Source organism: Mustela lutreola, chromosome 8 (genome assembly GCF_030435805.1).
Source record: "Mustela lutreola isolate mMusLut2 chromosome 8, mMusLut2.pri, whole genome shotgun sequence".
NCBI classification, from domain to species: domain Eukaryota; kingdom Metazoa; phylum Chordata; class Mammalia; order Carnivora; family Mustelidae; genus Mustela; species Mustela lutreola.
In genome coordinates, this window is record NC_081297.1 from 102,588,922 (window position 1) to 102,610,601 (window position 21,680).

Sequence of the window (21,680 nt, forward strand, 5' to 3'; positions counted from 1 at the left end):
AATTCTTTTTCTGAAGCTTTTACTCTTATCTTTCAGCTTGGAAATTGTGGAAAGTTTCACACACAAAAAAATGACACCTAGGACAAGTCTTGAAGAACCAGAGAATCTACCAACAGATTGGTGGTAGGGGATGGGGTGAGAATGAGATAGAAAATGTACTACAGATAAAACTGAGCATATATATAAGTACATCATGTGTAGAGATCCAGAGGCACAAAAGGGACTTGGAGTAGAAAGATGGAAGAAGGCAGTGAGAAGAGATGAAGACACCATGGTATGTTTGGTGAGTGTATGAGAGATCTTAGTGTGCCACACTAAGCAGTTTCATTTTTATCCAATGGGTAGTCATAGTACAAAAGTAACTAGGTGGTTTTAAGAAAGGTTCTGGAACACTAGCCAAAGTAAATTTATAATACATTCCAAAAAGTTATTCATGTATACTATCACCCTTCTTTCAGTGTGAAAAGGGGTTAAAGAAGGAAAATTTTATGCATATAACTTTGCTTTGAACAAGCCCCTGATATTTTTATAAGCTGCAGTTGATGAGTCAGTTCTAATGGAGGTATCATCTCATTGTATGATGGCATTACTTATATCTCTCCTTCACCCATATAAGAAAGAATCAGACATGCCATTGTGGTAGGCAGAATTCTAAAATGGTCCGCATGATCTATACCCCTGGTGTTACATGCATGATTCAGTTACATCTTTGATTAGATTACATTATATGGCAAGAGTGAAAGAATTTTGTAGATGTAATTAGATCCCAAATTAGCTGACAAATTCATCAAAAAGGAGATTATCCTGAATGAACATGACTTGATCAGTTGGAAACCATTTAAAAGGATTTTGAACTTCAAGAAGGTCACAAAGAGATTCTCTTCCTGGTTTTGAAGATGCAAACCGCACCTACAACTACAAGGAAATGAATTCTGCCAACAATTATGTGAGCTGGGAAGATAAATTTGAAACTCAGATGAGAACCCTGACCTGGCCAATATTGAGATACCCTAATCAAAGACCCAACTAAGCCAAGTCTGGACGCCTGACCTATGGAAACTGTGATATAATAAGTATATAATGTTTTAAGTTCCAAAGTTTCTGGTAATTTGTTATGAAACAATAGAAAACTAATATACCTATAGAATGTAAGGAAAATCACAACAGAACCAATACTTACCTATTAAAAGAGGCAGTGTGGTTATGGTTAAAGACTACATGGGCTCATTTCCCAACACTACCACCTATTTGCTATGCAATTTGGGCATCTTTCATCATGCTTCCATGCCTTAATGTCCTCATTATGAAAGAAGAATAAAGACAAGGCTTAACCTCAGAGGATCATTTTGAGGATTAAAGGACTTAATTTATGCAAAGTCCCTAAAAGGGCACCTGCCATGCAGTAAGCACACTATAGAACATTAGCTATCTTCATATGATGCTTTTCTACTAATTATCAATGGATCTAGATATATCAAAGACTTTCTTCATATACCCTCCTTAACAAATAAGAGTATCATCCTATTCTAAACATTCAAGGCATCTGATAAAAGATAAAATCTATCACTATATTGAGTTTCTGCAGTCCATTTCAGTCAGAAAAAAAATAAATAAATGATAAAATAATGCAAAAAAAATGGTCTCAATTTTAAACTAGAAAAATAGCTGGGGAGATCTTACCATATCTGGAACTCTTTGTGCTCCCCTAAGATTTGAAGTTCAGTCACAGTTCCAAAGTAAATCATTAAAACACATGAACAGCTGCTAAACTCTCATGTTATTTCCAAGGAATTATGCAACACAAGTATTCCATAATTATATATATATATATATATAATTGAAGGAAAATACTTTGGGGAAATCTATTTAGCTGTGGTAGGTACAAAGGTAGGTAGGTAGAAAGATGGATGGATGGATGGATGGATGGGTAGAAGGAAGGAAGGAAGGGAGGAAACAGGTGATTTGGAATCCAAATCATGAGTAGATACATCTTGAATACCTGGGTCAAATTGAATTTTAAGAAAATATCAAAAAAGTCAGCAGATTAACAAAACAGAAATTAATTTCTTGCTCACAAAATGGTTTAAAGTGAGATCGGTAGAGAAATTCCTCTCCATGCAATCATTCAGTAACCAAGACTCTCCATCTTGTAGGCTCTTCCATACCCTATGGTTTCGTTGTTACTTGCTTCCACATGAGCCAAGGACACTTAGCATGAGGGAGCACATGTGGGAAGTTGTAATGGACCAGACTGAAAGTAGATGAATTTTCCCTTCACTTTCATTCTATTAAGGACAACTCAATCACATGGCCATACCTAACTGCAAAGGAAAAAGGAAAATACACAGTGTGGTCTTGTTGCCAGTAGGAAGAAGTGGATTTCAGAGAACAGAAAGCAGTCTCTGCCATAAGCACACATGCAATTTGGATGTGCAGCTGGTCATGCTTGACAATTTACAGAAGACAATATAACTTTTGAGTCAAAATAATCTTGTTTCCAGGGGCACCTGGGTGGCTCAGTCAGCAAAGCTTCAGATTCTTGATTACAGCTCAGGTCATGATCTCAGGGTCCTGATATGGAGTCCCTTGTCAGGTTCCGTGCTCAGCGGGGTGTCTATCTAGGATTCTCTCTCTCCCTCTGCCTCTGTCCCATGCCCCACCCTCGCATGTGTACTCATTCTCTTAAAGAAAAAAAAATAAATAAGAAATCCAGTTTCCAAACTTAGCCACTTGACAGTTGTCTGATCTTAGGCAAAATACTTCCCTTCTCTGTGCCTTAATCTTATCAGTTCTTTATTTCTTAAATGAGGATTTGAAAATCCTACAGTTTAAGATTCTTATGAGATTGAAATGAGATCATATGTTTAAACTCATTAGAATAATGACTGGCATTTATTATTATCAATAGTTATAAATATTTCATTCTAACTGTATTGTTCATTTGGGAAGACAAAGAAACAAGATGTCCTATTATTTGAGCTAAGAGATCATATGTACAGAATCAGAATATATTCCAACTAAATTATTAGATTGAGAAGGTTTTAAAAGGTAGAATATTCACACAATAGAAGCTCATTCCTTGCTCTTGTAAAAGTTTTCAGGCAAGTGTTTACATTAGCAAGCATCTTTAAGGTAGTCATTCAGAGATCCAGTCTTTGTCCATCCAGGACTTGCCCAATCCATAGGGTTTTATCATCACTCTATCCCATGTGTAGAAATACACTATGCAAGAAATATGTGATGTGGTTTGAGCTAAGAATTAAGTTGTTTCAACTTTAGAATATTTGAAGCTCACAGAGAAAAAAATTACTCTAATTTAAAAATAAAATGAAAGCAACCTTAAAATATAAAGGAATTGAAAATGTTGATAGTGAGCTCTAGAGCTGAGATTCAAAATAATCTGATTATCACATATTTCAATTTAGGTTGTTTGAGATATTTTTAGATTTAACTTTTGCCACATCTAAATGTGTACCACCATACCCAAGGAACTCCATGAACACTCAGGTTGGAACTGGACCTGAGCTATGTACTGCTTATCATCTGAAGCAAGTAACACTATCAATGACAAGCTGAATTCTATATAATTGAAAGGATTAATTTCCAGAGAAATTCTGAAGTCTGGATTACTGTGAGAATGCTGTATAATCAATACAGTTATCAAAAGCAGAGAACAGCCCTTGTTCAGCATTTCTCAAAGTTGAGTTATATACAGACTTCTTTTATAGAAAACCAATTTTCACTAAGCCCCAAGAACATATCCATGGTCTTCTGGTCTTCAGATTCCAATTTGAAGAATATATCCTTAATCAAAATAACTAAGAGCAAAATATGGCCCTGCATGCCTCAACTTCTTGACTTCTCCACCATATTCCACTTCCCTGATTTCAAATCCCGTACCTTCTTGGAATACTCACTCATTTTTTTATGCTGTTCTCTTCAATAAGCTTCTTGGAATACACCCCTCTTCATCTGACTGCCTTGGTTCTACGCAAGTTTACTTCTTAAGCCTTGTTATAGTTTGATGAACTCTTGCTGACCTGACAAACCTATTGGAATCCATACCCTCTACCCCATGTGCTTCATTTCATCATTTGCTAGTCAATGTTTTCACTTCTGTAGGTTTCTCTGCTTCCGAGTGCTTTCCTTGGCTGGACCATATATTAAGGAAGAGGCAGGAAGGACACTGGGTACCATCCATGTGCTGAGTCTCATGGCATCATTTCATTTATTACCCTAGTGTCCTAGGGAAATTGCTGGAGCATTTCAGCTTCCTTTCCTACCTCTGAAAAGTGGGGATGGTAACAGTTTCCTAGACTCAGATAATAGCTACTGTTTATTAACGTTTTTACTACATGCCTGGTTCTCTGCCAAGCGTTAAATGTATTATCTCGTTTAATCCTTATACTGTCCCTAGGAGGTAGGTTCTTAGTATCATGCCCACATTTTTAGATGAAGAAACTGAGGCAAAGGAAAGTTAAGCAGGTCAGTCAGTTTGGGAATAGACCCCAAAGCCTTAGAATTTCCAGGTGATATCAATCCAATTCATTTGCTTCCTTCTGTAAGTACAGTAACAACAGAAACTGTTATGACTAGAGGCACATTTACAATAAATACCATAGTCTCACTGTGTGCTAACTTAGGCAGCACTTCTGTGGTGGTTCTTTGCCACACCAGCCTGCTTTACCAAGAGTCAAGCAACACAAACTTAAATTTGACCTAGTTTAATCAAAATGTGGGTTGTGGTTCAATTATTTGACAACTGGTTACTAAGAATTTAAAATGTCTAACCACGACTATAGAGGTAGTCTTTCTCTTGTGGTCTCTTTCAGAATCTAAGGTTGTCATTTCTCATTGCCACATATAATATCGCTGTAACTCCTCCCCAAAATCTTGAAAATGCAGAGGGAGCGGCCTCCCCACAAACCCCATATTTCAATATGAAATATTCCATATTAAGGAATATCCCTTAATTCTAAGGTATGGAATTGAAGAGGCATCATGGGATAGATTTGAAATGGCATTCTAGTTAGTCAACAAGTCCCAAATGTTAGCCCTTACATTTACTGTCTACAGTGGACTGATAGTAGCATTAGGGCCTTGATTTTCCTCAATAATAGCCTTTGGTATTTACTTCCCACTTAAGGAACAGGCAGACTCAAGTGGCAAGGAAGACAGACTGAACTCAGGAGTGCTGGTGTCAAAAGGATGGTCAGACCACAGCAAGCCGACACCCACTGGTTGTGGTTCCTTCTACTACCAGTACCATGCGAGGATCAAAGGTGGCCCAACTTTGTGGGAGCCAAGACTCATCTCTGCCCTGCTGGCCACACCCCTGCTCAGTCTATAAGGCAGGAGGTATTATGAATAACAGACAAGAATTATACACCAGATTCCAATGTAAGAGTGAGCTGTTGTTTTCCTATTTCCTGTTTGGGTCACAGGCCTTCTTCAGCTACTCTGGAATGTTAGAACTAGCAACCTGTTTTGAGTTTGGAAAGGTCTGATGTTCCTTTATGTGGGGGTGTTCACTTATCAGAAGGGAAAAAAAAAAAAAAAAAAAAAAAGCCAGCCTCCTGCTGTCAGCAGTGCAGTGTGGAAATGTAGCACATCCTACTCTGACATTTCTTTTCTGCCTCCTGAGCCCCAATCGCTAGATTGTGGTTTTTAGGTTGTTTTGCTTTTTATTTCTTTCTAATTGGTTTTACTCTTCATGCCAAGTGTCTTAAGTCACATTAATTAGAGATGTAATATTTTAGAAGTAACAAGGACAGCGAGTATCAGCCTTCTGCCAGGATGGACAGATGGATTTACAAATGCTTTGCCTTGTATGAAGCCCTTCTGCTGATACTCATGGAGTGGTGGATTTTGATAAGTGTTGCCCCACACCTCCACGGTTCCCATTCCCTAATCTCCAAGGGTTTAATCCACTGCCTATCTCTCAGGGAATAGCTTGAAACTTATCCAGATTTCCCAGACTTCTCTTTTCCAACCCTTGCAACAGTGACTATCTTGGGAGTACCTGACATATGAGGCTTTGAGCTTTAACTCTGGCCTATCTATCAGGGAATAGCTTGAGACTTATCCAGACTTCCCAGACTTCTCTTTTCCAACCCTTGCAACAGTGACTATCTTGGGAGTACCTGACATATGAGGCTTTGAGCTTTAACTCTGGCCCTGTCCCCCTGGAAATTGCCACTACCTGAGACCCTAAACAGTTTGCATGACCACTAAAGGAGTGAGACCCTAAACAGTTTGCATGACCACTAAAGGAGTGAGAGAAACTGATATTTTTGGAAATGTTAGATGTTGAAGTTCAATGCATATTTTAAACACACACACACTCACACACTTTTCTATGTCTGTGTCAGTCTTCTCAATCAAATAACATTGCTCATTTAGCAAGTGTTTATCACCTACCTTCTTTGGATGCATCACCACCATGAGAGAATAAAAAGAATGCAAAGCAACAATGGCCACAGCACTTGACATATCTTAACACTTCCCAACTCATTACTATTTGTATTCCCATTTTGCAAAGGAGAAAACTGAGGCCAGGAGAGGTAAAGACCTTTCCCAAAGTCACACAGGACTGTCTGGTTCCACAGTCTACACTGTACCCACCATGCCAGGTTGTCTCCAGAATCTCCCAAGTAGCGCACTCTTGATTCTAGAGTCAAGTATCTGTCTTGAATCCTTGCATTTTGTTCAGCCCTGTTGAACTATATAGAATGACCCAGAAAGAAACATACTTTACCTCTAGCTCTCCCTGAAAGCCCTGATCCAAAAAGCTAACAAGCCACAGGCCTCCTGCTTCCTCCTTTCAGTGCCGCACTCTTAGGCTCTAGTGTTGGGGCACCTGCTCTATCTTAGCCTTGGCACCAGCCAACACTAGCCCTAGATCTGGCCCAAACCAGCTCCCCAAAGGATCTCTTCATCCCTTCTATTTATCTATTATTTATAACCCCCAGGCCTCTAAACAGCATGCACCTATACCATCCTCTTCCTAGCCTGGGAACAGAAGTGGGGCAGAGCAAGAGAAGGCAATAGAAGGCATGAGCCTGGTCTTCCTAGATGCTATCAACAATGGTTTCCATCACACAGAGGACTTTCATTCCAGTGTCTTCACTGTAAGCCTTCAATAATTCTTTCTTCACCTATCCTGGAGGAGGTTGGAACTAGAGAGAATGGAAGACCGATAATGATCCTCTGAGAACAGCTTAAGGTTTCAAACCACTTAGGAGTATCTACACTCTTAAAAGAAAAGTAAGTACAAGAAAAACAATCCATAGTAAGTGAGAAAGATTTTAAATTTCTGAGATAGACGAGTTCCAGGTGGTTTGCAAAAGCACGGTTTTGCTATGGTGTAGAGATGAGAGCCATTAGGAACCACAGGGCTGGGTGACTTATCTTCATGCATAATGAAACATCCAGGTCAATGGACAGAGATGGGATGGAAGGTCCTTCATGAGAATGACATCAAGGTCCTCTGATTCATAGGAGTTACCTTGAGTTCAGTATATGACCGCCACTGAACAAGTAGAAGAAAGGTGTATATGTAGATGTGTCCATCTCAATAGGAAAGATTATTGGGGTGTGGAAGAGGCTAAGCTAAACCAAGGGAATGTCACTTCTATTTTTCCCTAAAATAAAGGGAATGGAAGGAATGAGATGAACATGTGCAACTAGCTTCCTACAGAAAGCATTTCAAGGTAAGTCATGTCAAAGCCATGAACCTAACCTGGGTCCATGGTTTGAGGAGGTAGAAAGTCTAGATTCCCCCAGATGGTTTAACTTCTACAAACTCCATCAAACTCAACAAGTATAGATTTATGCATCACTAATAATATCTATTATTATCACTTCATGTGATAATATAATTCTAGCCTGTGGGTATTTTAGTTAGGGAAAGACAACTACTGGCACACAGTACACCAAGTACAGAAGGAAAATAGCAGACATTAATAAAAACAATGAAAACGTTTCTCTTTCTGCGGAAGAACTCATTTGGGTTAGAGCTCCCTGAAGTATAGGGAAGAAATATGCAGTGGCAATAGAGGGGGGTGAAATGGCATTGGATAGGGAAGGTGCTATTAAAGGACAAAACAATAGAACTGGAAAAATTGAGCATTGCTCATGACAGCTCAGCCTCACCACAGCACAGACAAGTTAAAAGCATTTGCCTGGGATTTATTGGAAAGCCTATGGACAGCTGAACACAACATGGATGTCCTATTTTATTGGATTAGTTGGTAGCACATATTTTTAGCACTTAAACAAACATTTTTGTGAAATTTAGGTCTGAGAAACAGGATTCACGTTTTGGAAATTTAGGGAAACAACTTCCCCCCAATGTGTAGGTAGAGGTGGCAGCTGCCAGGTGAAGCACCACAGAGTGAGGGCTATCCGGCCTTCCTTGGCCAGGAGTGCACAAAGTAAGCAATCTTCCTGACTTCAGGAATTCTCAAAGTCTTTAATAGATGAATGTACAATAGGACACTCCCAATAGGGAGGTACAGTAGGTGACCTGTCACAAATATATTTAACCATTAAACTCCTTTATTTGTCATGCCTATCTATTAACATCTGCAATAATGTTCTATTGAATCCAGTTTGAAAAACAATAAGCTCATGATGATTGATTTTATGTATTGACTTGGCTGGCCACAGTGCCAAATTTTAGTCAAACATTACTCTGGATGTTTTTGTGAGTATGTGTGGAAGAGATTTTCATTTAAATCAGTACTTTGAGTCAGACTGCCCTCCACAGTGAAGGCGGGCCTCATCCAATCAGTTGAAGACCTGAATAGAACAAAAGGCTGCCCTCCCCTGGGCAAGAAGGAATTCTGCTGGTAGACCACCCTTTAGACTTCACCTGCAGTGCTGGCTCTTTCTGGCTTGCCAGGAGGCTGGCTTTGCATCCAAACTGCAACCTTTCCCTGAGTCTCCAGTTTGCCGACCTTTCCCCTCAGATTTTCAACTCCAAAGCCTCCACAGTAACATGACCCAATTTCTTAAAATGAATCTATATCAAATTTTTCTGTATCTATACATCCTATTGGTTCTGTTTCTCTGGAGAATCCTGACTCACATACTAAATTACTGTAAGTTTGGAAAATAAAATGGAGTATATTTCCAGGTAGTCAGATTAACTATTATTCATGGCAAAAGAGTAAGAGGAATGTACATATTTCTAATGCACCATACAACATATTTTGAGATAAAGGACAGCTAAAAACCCAGGCACTGAGACCAAATATTAAACATGTCAGAACAAAGTGGATCTTAAAAAGCAAAAGCACCAATAAAAGAACTAAGGGATCAAAACATCAAATGAAAAAAATTCTGGACTTTTATTGAGGTCTTATCTAAGGCAAGCCAGACAGACCGAAAGCTTTTAGCTGACATGCAGGCAGAAGCTTCAGCTCAGTTTGGCTTATGCATTCATGCTCTAAAAGCAAAGCCACAGAAAGAGGGACGTGGAGTCACATGCTTCTGCATGAAAAAGGCACAGCCAGAGAAAAACTAAAGAAAAGTCAAAGTGTAGAATCGGTACAAGGTTTGTGAGGGAAAGGCCCAAGACAAGGTCCCAGGGTCCTTACTAATCTCACCCAGTGTGAGGCAAGGAGCCAGGAGCAAGACATCCCACCCTTCTGGGCAAAGGCTTCACCTTCTTCTCACATATGCTACTTTGATGGCTCTAGAGTTATCACAGCTTCTATTAACGATTTCTAAGCTTCCACCCCACAATTCTCCTTAACTGTGCTTATGGTACACCTATTACCTGACACAATAACTATATTTATTTGGTTTCAATATTATGTGGTCTCCTAAAAGGAATTTGATGTTTATTATAAAAACAAGGACATATAATTAAAAAGAGTGAAAGATAAAAGTCAACAAATACAGAAGAAAGGGAAGATTATGTTCTGTTTAAAGAGAAAAACCATAGAAAGAACAGCTAAATTTGAAATTCAATTCAATAAGCATTTACTACCAGACTTCTTTCCAAATCTAATTTCTTCACCATTATTGCACAGAGGTTAGGAAGGCTGCCATTTGCCTGCTATCACCTTGAACCCAGTTACTTATTCTCTGTGACTCTATTTCTCTATCTATAAAATGGAGGTAATGGGGGAAAAATAAAACTTGCCCAGAAATTAGCACAACTTCAAATTCCTGCTTATTTCTTCCATTTCTAACCTAGTGAAAGTTCCTGAAAGAAGTCTAAGAGAGAAAGGGTCAACATTTATATGTTAGCACTCTACAAACTAACTCATTCAATCACCATAGCTTTGAGAAAACATTTTTTAAAAAGATTTATTTATTTTTGAGAGAGAGACTGAAAGAGAGCACAAGTTGGAGGGACAGGGAAAGGAAAGAAAATCTCAAGCAGATTCATTGCTAACCACAGAGATGCAGGGCTCAATCTCACAATCCTGAGATTAGGACCTGAGCTAAAACCAAACCGCTCAATGGACTGCACCACCCAGGTGCCCCATAAAACATTTTATCAATATATAGATAAAATGAAAACTGAGAGATCCTAGAACTTAGATCAGAAGCTGCAAGTGACCTAAAATCTACTCTCTTGTGAAGCAAAGAATGGAGTGATGCTCCATGAAGCAGGATCCCCAGGTCAACCTTCCTTACAATCACTCAAAATGCTGTTCCTAGAGTCTCACTAAGACCTACTTAATTGTATTCTCTTGATAGTAGAATTTGATAGCAGAATCTTGATAGCAGAATTTGAATTTCTTTTTTTAAAAAGATTTTATTTATTTATTTGAGAGAGAGACAGTGAGAGAGAGCATGAGGGGAGAAGGTCAGAGGGAGAAGCAGACACCCCTTGGAGCTGGGAGTCCAATGTGGGACTCGATCTTGGGACTCCAGGATCATGACCTGAGCTAAAGGCAGTCGCTTAACCAACTGAGCCACCCAGGTGCCCCAAAATTTGAATTTCGTGATGGTAGTGGTTTTAACAAGCCAACCACTGCCATGATTCTTCTGTATACTCAAGAGCCATTGGTTTATTGCTCAGGAGCATGGACTGTGAAATTAGGCCTGGTCCTGGTTTTTCTCTGTTCCAGATATGTGACCTTGGGCAAATTACTCAACCTTTCTAAATTTTTTACTTTATCCAAAATATGGAGATTATAAAAGCTCGTAGGTTTACCGCAGTGAGGGGCACCTAGGTGGCTGAATTGGTTAAGTGACTGCATTCAGCTCAGGTTGTGATCCTGGGGACCTGGGACTGAACCCTATGTCAAGCTCCTTGTTCAGCAGAGTGTCTTCTTCTCCCTCTCTCTCTGCTCCCCCCCCCACCTCGTGCTCACTCTCTTTCTCTCCTCCACCCCAATAAATAAATAAATAAAATCTTTTTTTAAAAAGGTTACTGCAATGATTAAATAACAAATGCTTAGAGCCAAGTTCAAGGTTTGGAACATGGTAATTATTACTTTCTCCATATAACATAACTTGATTTCCTTTCTGCTTCCTCATTCAACTCTAAGATTCACTAGCTTTGACTTCTTCTCCATCACTTAACTGAAACAAGTCAAGTGAACATTACCAGTGGCCTCCTTGCTAATGCAGTAACCTTTTTCCAATCTCATGCAGCTTTGAATCCATTTTGTCCCTCACTTATTCATTAAAACTCTATTGTGCATCTGTTCTGGGCCAGACAATGGACCAGGCAGAAGGTATATAATGATGAATACAGCAGATACAATATCTACCCTCACAGACTTTTCAAGCCTATGCTAGGAATAGTGATTTCAGTAAGTAACCATAAAAGAAAATGACAGAAAGGACATTCTGTCAAAGAGGGTCAGGGAAGGTCTGAAACTTGAGAAGGAACCAGGTATGAAAATAATAGTAATAGTTCTCAGGGTTCCTGGGTGTTAAAGTCAGTTAAGCATCTGACTTTTGATTTGGGCTCAGGTCATGATCTCAAAGTCCTGAGATGGAGCCCCATGTTTGGCTCCACACTGGACATGGAGCCAGCTTAAGATTCTCTTTCTCCTCCTCCCTCTGCCCCTTCCTGCATGCTCTCTCTCTCTAAAAACAAACAAACAAAGTTTTCACAGAAGGAACAGCAGCATGTGGGAAGACCCCGAGGTAGAAAAGAGCTTGTCACATTGGAGGAAGAAAGAGAACATCCATATGGCTATACAAGAAGAAGGATGACAGAAAATAAACTGGGAGAGCAGGCATGGGCTCAGCCATGTAAACTGTCATGAAGGTTTGGGCTTAATCCCTAGGGCAACTTGTGGCTATTAGAAGACTGAGCCAGAGGATGAAATAATCACTGTGGCTATGATGTGGATGGATTAGACAGGGCACAGAAGAGAAGATGGAAGAACAGTTGGTTTGGATAGCTTGGATTTGAGTTCTGAAAATGGAGGTAGACACACAAATGGGAGAATTTAAGAAATATTCAGTGGAAAATTGAGAAAATCTGGAGAAGAACTGGAAGTGGAAAATAAAAAAGAGGTGTCATGAACTATTTTGAAGCTCAAGGCTGAGCAACTAGCAGAATAGAAGAGCCATCTATCAAGACGAGGCATGAAATATTCCCCTGGGGAAGTGCCAGGATCTGTACATTTGTAGAAATCACCTTCATGATTCTGATGGCTAGCCTTTGTTGAGAAAAGGCAACTTAGAAAGGTGGTATAGAGAATAGCAGTCAAGTTTAATAACTAACAACCTTATCTTTCTTTGGAAGTTGTTTGCCTTGTTCAAGTCTTGTCACTTCCTGGCTATATTACTGGACAAGTTGGTTTCTTCATCTATAAAATGAAAATAATAATAGAACCTGCTTTGTCGGTACTATAAAGGTGGTTATTTTATAAAATATTTGGAGCACTTTCAAGCTACCATTTTTAGATCAGTTGAATAAGCAGGTGCTTTCATATCTCCAAGATCTTGCCCTGCCCTGTGCTTGACAGATTCATCTGTTTCCATGCAATGACTTCCTGTATTCTTCATGGATAGCTTTCCTTGACTACTCCTCCTACCACCACTGACCCCAGCCAACCATCTAAGCCATTTCTCCTGCTTGCATGATCATATAATTTAACACATCATATTAGAGTTATACTTCATTGTTTTCTGAATAAGGCTTAGAACTCCTAGAAGTAGCTGGCCTTATCTTATACAAATTTATATCCACAGAAATTAGTCTGTTTTCATGGCTCAAAGCCCAGAATGAGTTTGTTGGATTTAGATTAATTTAGCTACCTAGAGCAATCTACACTTCAATGCCATCCCATTCAAAATTCCACCGGCATTTTTCACAGTGGTGGAACAAACAATCCTAAAATTTTTATGGAACCAGAAAAGACCCCAAATTGCTAAGGAAATGTTGAAAAAGAAAAACAAAATTGGGGGCATCACGTTGCCTGATTTTGAGCTTTACTACAAAGCTGTAATCACTAAGACAGCATGGTACTGGCTCAAAAACAGACACATAGACCAGTGGAACCATATATGGACCTGCTCTATGGTCAAATAATCTTCAACAAAGCAGGAAAAAAAAACATCCAGCAGAAAAAAGACAGTCTCTTTAATACATGGTGCTGGGAAAATTGGACAGCTATGTATAGAAGAATGAAACTCGACCATTCTCTTACACCATACACAAAGATAAACTCGAAATGGATAAGAGACCTCAATGTGAGGCAGGAATCTATCAAAATCCTAGAGGAGACCCTAGGCAGTAACCTCTTCAACACCAGCCACAGCAAATTCTTTCAAGACAGGTCTCCAAAGGCAAAGGAAACAAAAGCAAAAATGAACCTTTGCGACTTTATCAAGATCAAAAGCTTCTGCACAGTCAATAAAACAAAGAGGCAATCCACGGAATGGGAGAAGATATTCGCAAATGACACTACAGACAAAGGGCTGATATCCAAGATCTATAAAGAACTCCTCAAACTCAACACTCGAAAAAACAGATAATCTTGTCAAAAAATGGGCAGAAGACATGAATAGACACTTCTCCAAAGAAGACATATTAAAAAAAAAAAAAAAAAAAAAAAAGGAGAAGAAGACAACGATGATGACATACAAATGGCTAACAGACACATGAAAAAATGTTCATCATCACTAGCCATCAGGGAAACCCAAATCAAAACCAGGTGGTGTAAGGTGGTGTAAGGTGTAAGATACCACCTTACACCAGTTAGAATGGCCAAAATTAACAAGATAGGAAACAACAAGTGTTGGAGAGGATGTAGAGAAAGGGGAACCCTCTTACACTGTTGGTGGGAATGCAAGTTGGTGCAGCCACTTAGGAAAACAGTGTGGAGATTCCTTAAGAAATTAAAAATAGAGCTACCCTATGACCCTGCAACTGCACCATTGGGTATTTACCCCAAAGATACAGAGTTAGTGAAAAGAAGGGCCATCTGTACCCCAATGTTCATAGCAGCAATGGCCACAGTTGCCAAACTATGGAAAGAGCCAAGATGCCCTTCAATAGACCAATGGATAAAAAAGATATGGTCCATATATACAATGGAATATTATGCCTCCCTCAGAAAGGATGAATACCCAACTTTTGTATCAACATGGATGGGTCTGGAGGAGATAATGCTGAGTGAAATAAGTCAAACAGAGAAAGTCAATTATAATATGGTTTCACTTACTTGTGGAGCATAAGGAATAACACAGAGGACATTAGGAGAAGGAAAGCAAAGGTGAACTGGGGGAAATCGGATGGGGAGACAAACCATGAGAGACTGTGGACTCTGAGAAACAAACTGAGGGTTCTGAAGGGAAGGGGAGCAGGAGGTCAAGTAAGCCTGGTGGTGGGGATTAAGGAGGGCACGTATTGCATGGAGCAATGGGTGTGGTGCATAAACAATGAATCTTGGAACACTGAAAAAATGAAATAAAATTAAAATAAATTAAAAAAACAAAAAATTAAAAAATAAATGAATTTGGCTAAATTAAAAGCAGAATACTCTTAGGGAATGCATCTCACAAATTCTCTTGTTTAATTTTATGGTATCATACGGATACAGACACAGTGGGTTACACCCAAGGGATATAAAAAATTCACCCTAAATGTCTATTTAGGCCCAAACTTAAGCCTAAACCAGTCATGCCAAACATAACACCTTTCTTATCTACCTCTCACCTCTGCTTTGTTCTTCCTGAGCAATGTGGGGCCCATGCCTTTCTGTGGAACAGAAGGGGGAAGGGAGGTGCGGAGGAAGACACACTCCTACAACTTTACAAAACTTTCCTTCACCCTAGTGAGGAAAAGAAGATAGAGAGAGAATTGCTACTGTATGTGCCAGAACAAGCATGCTCAGGCTGCTTTGAGTCCCTTCTTACCATGTGCTCTGGTGTAGACTGTCCAAATATCAGTAGGTAGATACCAATATTAATACTGTAGCAAGCCACCCTGGAACCACCTTTGTAGTAGGACCTGTGGTTTTTACCATGCTCTTGCATGGAAGCACAACTTGTTTTCTTTTATGCTACTGCTTCTGGAGTCTCCAAATCCCAGAAAATATGTGTGACACACTAGTTGTGCATTTTAAACCAAAATACTTTCAGAATTTGGTCTTTCAATGCTAAGGTTGCTAAAGTTTTCAATCTCCAGAAAGTATATAGGAGGTACTACTCCTGCATTTTAAACTACAATAATTTAATAAAAGGTTTGAATTCCTACAGGAAAAGATGAAAGAACTTTTCACTCTACCATTTCATCTCAAGGCATAGAGGCAAAGCAAGAGGCAGTCTGACATATACAAGCAGACAGTTCTGGAGCCAAACAAACCTTACACAAATCCTGATTCCTTCACTTTTTAGTGTGTGCTCATTAGAGTTGTTAACAATAATAATACTAATAGTAATACTAACACTTTTATGTGTTTACCATATCACACACTGTTTATATGCTTTATATACAGTGACTTAATCTTTTTTTTTAAGATTTTATTTATTTATTTGACAGACAGAGATCACAAGTAGACAGAGAGGCAGGCAGAGAGCTGAGCAGAGAGCCTGATGCGGGCCTTGATCCCAGGACCCTGGGATCATGACCTGAGCCAAAGGCAGAGGCTTTAACCCACTGAGCCATCCAGGGACCCCTACAGTGGCTTAATCTTAAGAAAAATAAAGCCCACAAGGAAGACCCTACTATCATATTTCCCAGGGAAGAAAATGAGGCACAGAAAGGTTTAGTAACTGGTACAAGCTAAGTAATAGCAGAGCCAGGATTCAAATCCAGGCAGTGTAGCTCTAAACCCATGTAATCTGGCTCCAAATACATATGCCTACATCCATTGCATTCCCCTGTCCCCCTGTACCTCAGGAGCACATCATCCAACTCTCAGAATCTAAGCTTCCTGGTCTATAAAAGCAGTTCTAATGAGGCTGACCTCAGTGAGGCCTGAAGAAAATGTAAAAAAATGTAAACAGAATCCCAAACACCCAAATGGGTACTCATACTAGATAAAGTGCCTTTAATTTACAACTTGTTCATAAGGTGTTTTTAGAATTCTAGATAAATTCTAATAAAAATTCTAATAAAAGTCAGAATCTAGAGGGCCTATGGACAACAAATGTAATGGCTGGAATGGACAAATTAGAGGCCTTAAATTTCAAGTTTCCCAAAACTCAAACTGATTGAGAAGGCAGTCTGAACTGACTCTGAAGCCAACCATTTCAACACTTCTCAATAAACTGTGGCTTTTATGGACAGAAGTCCACCAACAGGTAATGACCAGAAGAAGTAAGGGCCCAAAGCTTGGAGAACCCAGAGGGAGACCAATTATTTAGAGCTGGATAGGCTAGTTAGAAAAGTCCTTGAAACATGATTAGAACATTTCCAGGAAGAGAAGAGGAAAGGCCAATGTCACGAGAGGAATTTGCATGATCATAGCACAGAGAACTCCCTTCACACATGGATAGTGAAGGGGGAGTGGGCTCTTAACAAGAGAAAGAGTAAAGGAGGCCTGGGAACAAGTCCTGACAGACCTTGAATGTCACATGATGAAATGCAGGCTTGACTCTCTATGCCACAGAAGCCATCAGGGTTTGGTTTTGTTTTATTTTTAAAGGAAAGGGATTATGCTAAGTGAAATAAGTCAAGCAGAGAGAGTCAATTATCATATGGTTTCACTTATTTGTGGAGCATAACAAATAGCATGGAGGACATGGGGAGTTAGAGAGGAGAAAGGAGTTGGGGGAAATTGGAAGGGGAGGTGAACCATGAGAGACTATGGACTCTGAAAAACAATCTGAGGGGTTTGAAGGGGCGGGGGAGGGGTTGGGGTACTAGGTGGTGGGTATTATAGAGGGCACGGATTGCATGGAGCACTGGGTGTGGTGAAAAAATAATGAATACTGTTATGCTGAAAATAAATAAATTTAATTTTAAAAAAAAGAAATAAAATGGAAAAAAAAAAAGGAAAGGACATCCTCAGACTGGTGCTTTAGCAAGACAGTTTGTGTGGTGTTGTGTGTGGATTAAAGTGAAGAGCACAGGTATGAGGGAGACTGACTATGAAGGAGACAGTGTAAGGGAACATTTGATTTTCTTTCTCACCAATATAATAAAATATACACCAAAATACACCAACATACCAAAATCTTAAGAGAGAAGGGCCAAATGTTATTTGTCACTGGACTAAAAATAGAAATACAGCATTACTACCACTAAGGAAGACCAAACTAAAAAATTATAGTCGTTAGCAAACTGCCACATAAAATTTCGGATGTGCGAAGAAATGCAATTGTAGAATTACGTACATATTTCCACCAGATAACGGAATCTGGACAAAGTATATGAAGCAAGCAGAGAAGTAAACAAAATGTTCCAAGCTCAAGAAGTGCCTTACTTTTCACCAAGAAGAGCCAACGTTGTTTTCTTTGAAATCAGCTTTCATATGCCCTTGAAGAGAAGCTGATAGAGTGTTGTGGAAAACTCGACTTCTGAAATCATGATGAAAACTGCAACTCAACACAAGCAAACTGGTACTATGTCAGAGTGACAAGTTCCTGAACTTTTGACCCACACACCCAAAAAAGTGGAGTGAAAGAATGTTTCAGAAGAGTCATGTGAGAGCAGTAGAAAAGAACAGGCCTCTTCCCCACATTTAACCAGGGGGAATGGGCGCTGAGTTACTGAATGTGGTTTTCTACACTGGCCAGTGATCCTCCCACAGAATCCCAAACCAAACACCATTTCTTCAAGGTCCCTCCTTTTAAGCTGTAGGTTCCCTATTAAATATCTTTCCCCATATTCATCATCTTCGATACTTGTATGGGTAATTAGTCTAAGTGTTTTTCTCAAACACTTTTAACTCTTCTTTAAATATTTTATGTATGCATACTGTATTTCCTTAATTTAAGTACAAATATTTAGGTATCTTTCTGTAATTTTATTATCATGGCTTACGTGGCATGTAAAAATTAAAAACCAAACAACAGTCACAATAATAGCTAAGACCTTTTGAATGCTAACCATGTGCTCAGCATTGTTGCCACAGCTGTATTTTAACTCACTTAATCATTACAAGTACATGAGGTAGCTACTGTCACTGCCCTCCAGCTTACACCTAAAAAAAACCGAGGCATGGAAAGATTTTTATCTTTACCTCACTCATAATGCCAGTACGTGTATGATCTCAGGCAGTCTGATACCAAACTGTGCTCCAATGAACCTTCCAATTAGCAATAATTGCACCTCGGATAATCCTCATTGGCTACGATACTGCCACTGTGCAAAGCTCCAAAGTACCTTTTAATAATTTTTTCCTTGAATTCAAATTCCAAAGGGAAAACAGAAAAAAATGGAAACCAGAGGCCCTAGATAGGAGCTACAGACAAGATTGGTTCAGGGAAGGTTTGGCTTTTAAAAATGTAGGAAACAATCTTCCTATGATCTCTGCAAGGTTACGTGATCCATCCTAGTACAGCATCATCTCTGACATCAATGCCAAAGGCAACATGGTTTCCTGGACTTCTGCCTCCCCTGCAATGCCTTTATCCTAATGTACTGCCACTTACTGGGATCTGAGGATAAATGTGAATATAGTAGATACAGTGGTGGTAAGTAGAAGCAGCATCCCAAATAGAAAACAAACCCTTTCCTTACTGAAACAGTGACCTCTTCGCTCACTTTTTGGTTAGCTAATAGCCACAACTGGCCAGTGAGAAGAGGGAGGAGGAAGGATTTCAATGACCCCAGAAGATTTCAGAGCAGAGAACAGAGCAGCATTAGCCTGGCACTGTTCTTTGGTACCAAGTCTCCAGGTCAACCACTGCAGTAGGTACTCATCTGCTTTTGGGTGCTGTTAGCCCATAAAGCAAACCCCACTGGAAAGTACGGCTGAGCTGTGCTATAGGTATCTCCATTCTGTCCTGGTCCTTTGAGCCTCTGTGTTTCTATGGGTCTACTCAATGTGATTCCACTTTGACTTCTTCAATATTGAAGAAATATTGGCTTCTCTCGAGCTCTCAGGTCTCAGAATATTCTCTTCTTTGGTTCTATCCCTATATCACTTGCCCATTTGGCCAGCTACCCATGTTCTCATGAAAGGAAATTTTCAGAATATCACAACAGAGTGCAAACTCTAGATCAAACTGCACCTTTACTCATTCTTATCCTTATCATACCCACCACTTACCCTTGTGTATCATGCACAAGGCTTATTCTGGGCATAACTCGGGGTAGGGAGATTGTTATGCATCTGAGGTCCTGTTTGGTAGGCCTTCAGTAATGACATGAAAAGCATCACATCAGATTGTTGTCTGATCTGTTTACAGAGTTTACAAAGATGGCTACAATTCTTCCAATTCTTATGTGTGTGTCTCTTTGCAATGTAACTTTGTCACCACCCATTAAGACTAATTCCTCTCCCCGGACTGTAAACTGGCCCTGTGTCTTCACTTAAGCAGAAGGGGTATCAAATGACTTCAGACCCTTAGCTTTAAAAGGCCTTTAAGCTTTTGCACTTAGGCTCTTGCTGCCCTGAGACCACCACATAAGGAATCCTGGGCCAACCTACATGAGGATAAGAGACCATCCCCGGGCAAAAACTAGATCCAAACTCAAGATACGTGAGAGAGACCCTCCAGGCACGGTTGTCCTGCCAGATGACTACAGTAAGAACAGTGACCCCAGGCAGACCAGCAAACTAATCATCCAGCTGAGCCCTGTCCAAACTGCTAAAACACAGCAATTAATAAGCAGGAAAAAAAAGTTTTAAAGTTTTTTTTTTTTGAAGAAACAGCTAATTGATAAAAACTCCAAATGAAAATTGAGACAAGAAACAAATAAATCATGTATTACCACAATACAATATACTCTTTTTAATAATCAAATTAAAGTTTTATATATTGTCTAACTGCCCTTCCACTATTACCTCTCCTACACACACACACACACACACACACACACACACACACACACACACACTCCCTCTTTCTCTCTCACTCTCTCTTCAATCTCCCACCTGCCCTGTTCATCTCTTTTGGGCATCTCATTTCTCAGTGTCCTTACTGGTATATTGCCAGCTCAGTTTTCTTTTGTTTTGTTTGTTTTGTTTTGTTTAATTAGCTCTTTTCCCATAGATCCAGTTCCTTCAGTCTATGAGGAGTAGCTATCACTTACTATGTGTCAGAAACTGTTCCTCACCATTATTCCATTCATTTTATATATAAGAAAGCTGAGGTGCAGTAGATTAAGTCTACTCAAAGTCCCAGAGCTAATCATGAGTGAAGAGGTAGGATTTGAATCCAGGCAGGAAGGCTCAATCAAGTCCATGCCCTTAAGAACTACACTATATTGCACCACACTCTCTAGTGGCCCCTAGGCTCTCCAAGCCTTACATGTCCAAAACAAAAATCGTCATTCTTCTCTCACAAATATCCTACTCTTCAAATTCCCTACTTTGATAATGGATTACCATTTACTTATATGCCTAAAAAACCTCCCCCATGTTTAAGGAGAAACCATATCCTATGGTTTCCCCACCATTACCTTACATCAGGAGACCATGGTCTTTATCTTACAAAATTGGAAGTAGACTTGTTGCTAGTGTCCTTATCTGTGACTGAACAGGTCAGCAATTTTCCTTTTTCTTTCCCCCAATCCATGTCTACATCACCACTAAGAAGAACATACATTCTCAATGAAATAGCTTACCTTGAGAGGTACAAGATAAGTAGCCAGAGTGGTATGATTATGGGTACAACTGTGTGTTTGCAGGGAGTGTTACTTGAAGACAGGCTAACCAACTCATTCCAGTTTACCCCAGATTTTCCTATGTCAGCAATGAAAATCCTGCATAGCATGAAACTGCTCATTCCCTGATCTACAAGCCAGGATGGCTGGTCACCCTCCTTAAGGAAGATGATTAACTAAGTGATTGAATGTAGGAGTCTATGCTGATATCCAGCCTCCAGTGAAACCAGCTGGAGTTATGCCTTTTTTCTTCTTTTCACGAAATTAACCAGAAAGAGAGGAGATGGTTATACCACCAATTTCATAAAACCTCACTTAGGTCAACAAACCAGCAGCTTTTGAAACAGATGACTGTTCTTTCCTTCTTAAAATATCTTCTTCACTTGGTTTCCAGCATTACACTCTCCTGGTTTCTACTAGCCTTAACTTTCAATGTCCTTTAATGATTCCTATCTCACCACCTAATTGTTGG

The 21,680-nt window shown here is 39.6% G+C and overlaps 1 long non-coding RNA gene and 1 other non-coding gene across 2 annotated transcripts in view; both read right to left on the minus strand.

Annotated features, from left to right (window-relative positions):
- Positions 1-21,680, minus strand: part of LOC131839126 (uncharacterized) — a 185,145-nt gene that overhangs the window by 93,715 nt on the left and 69,750 nt on the right. The window lies entirely within an intron of this gene.
- On the minus strand, positions 18,609-18,751 carry LOC131839953 (U4 spliceosomal RNA). Its single transcript, XR_009357087.1, has one exon. It is a non-coding gene; the product is annotated as a U4 spliceosomal RNA (small nuclear RNA).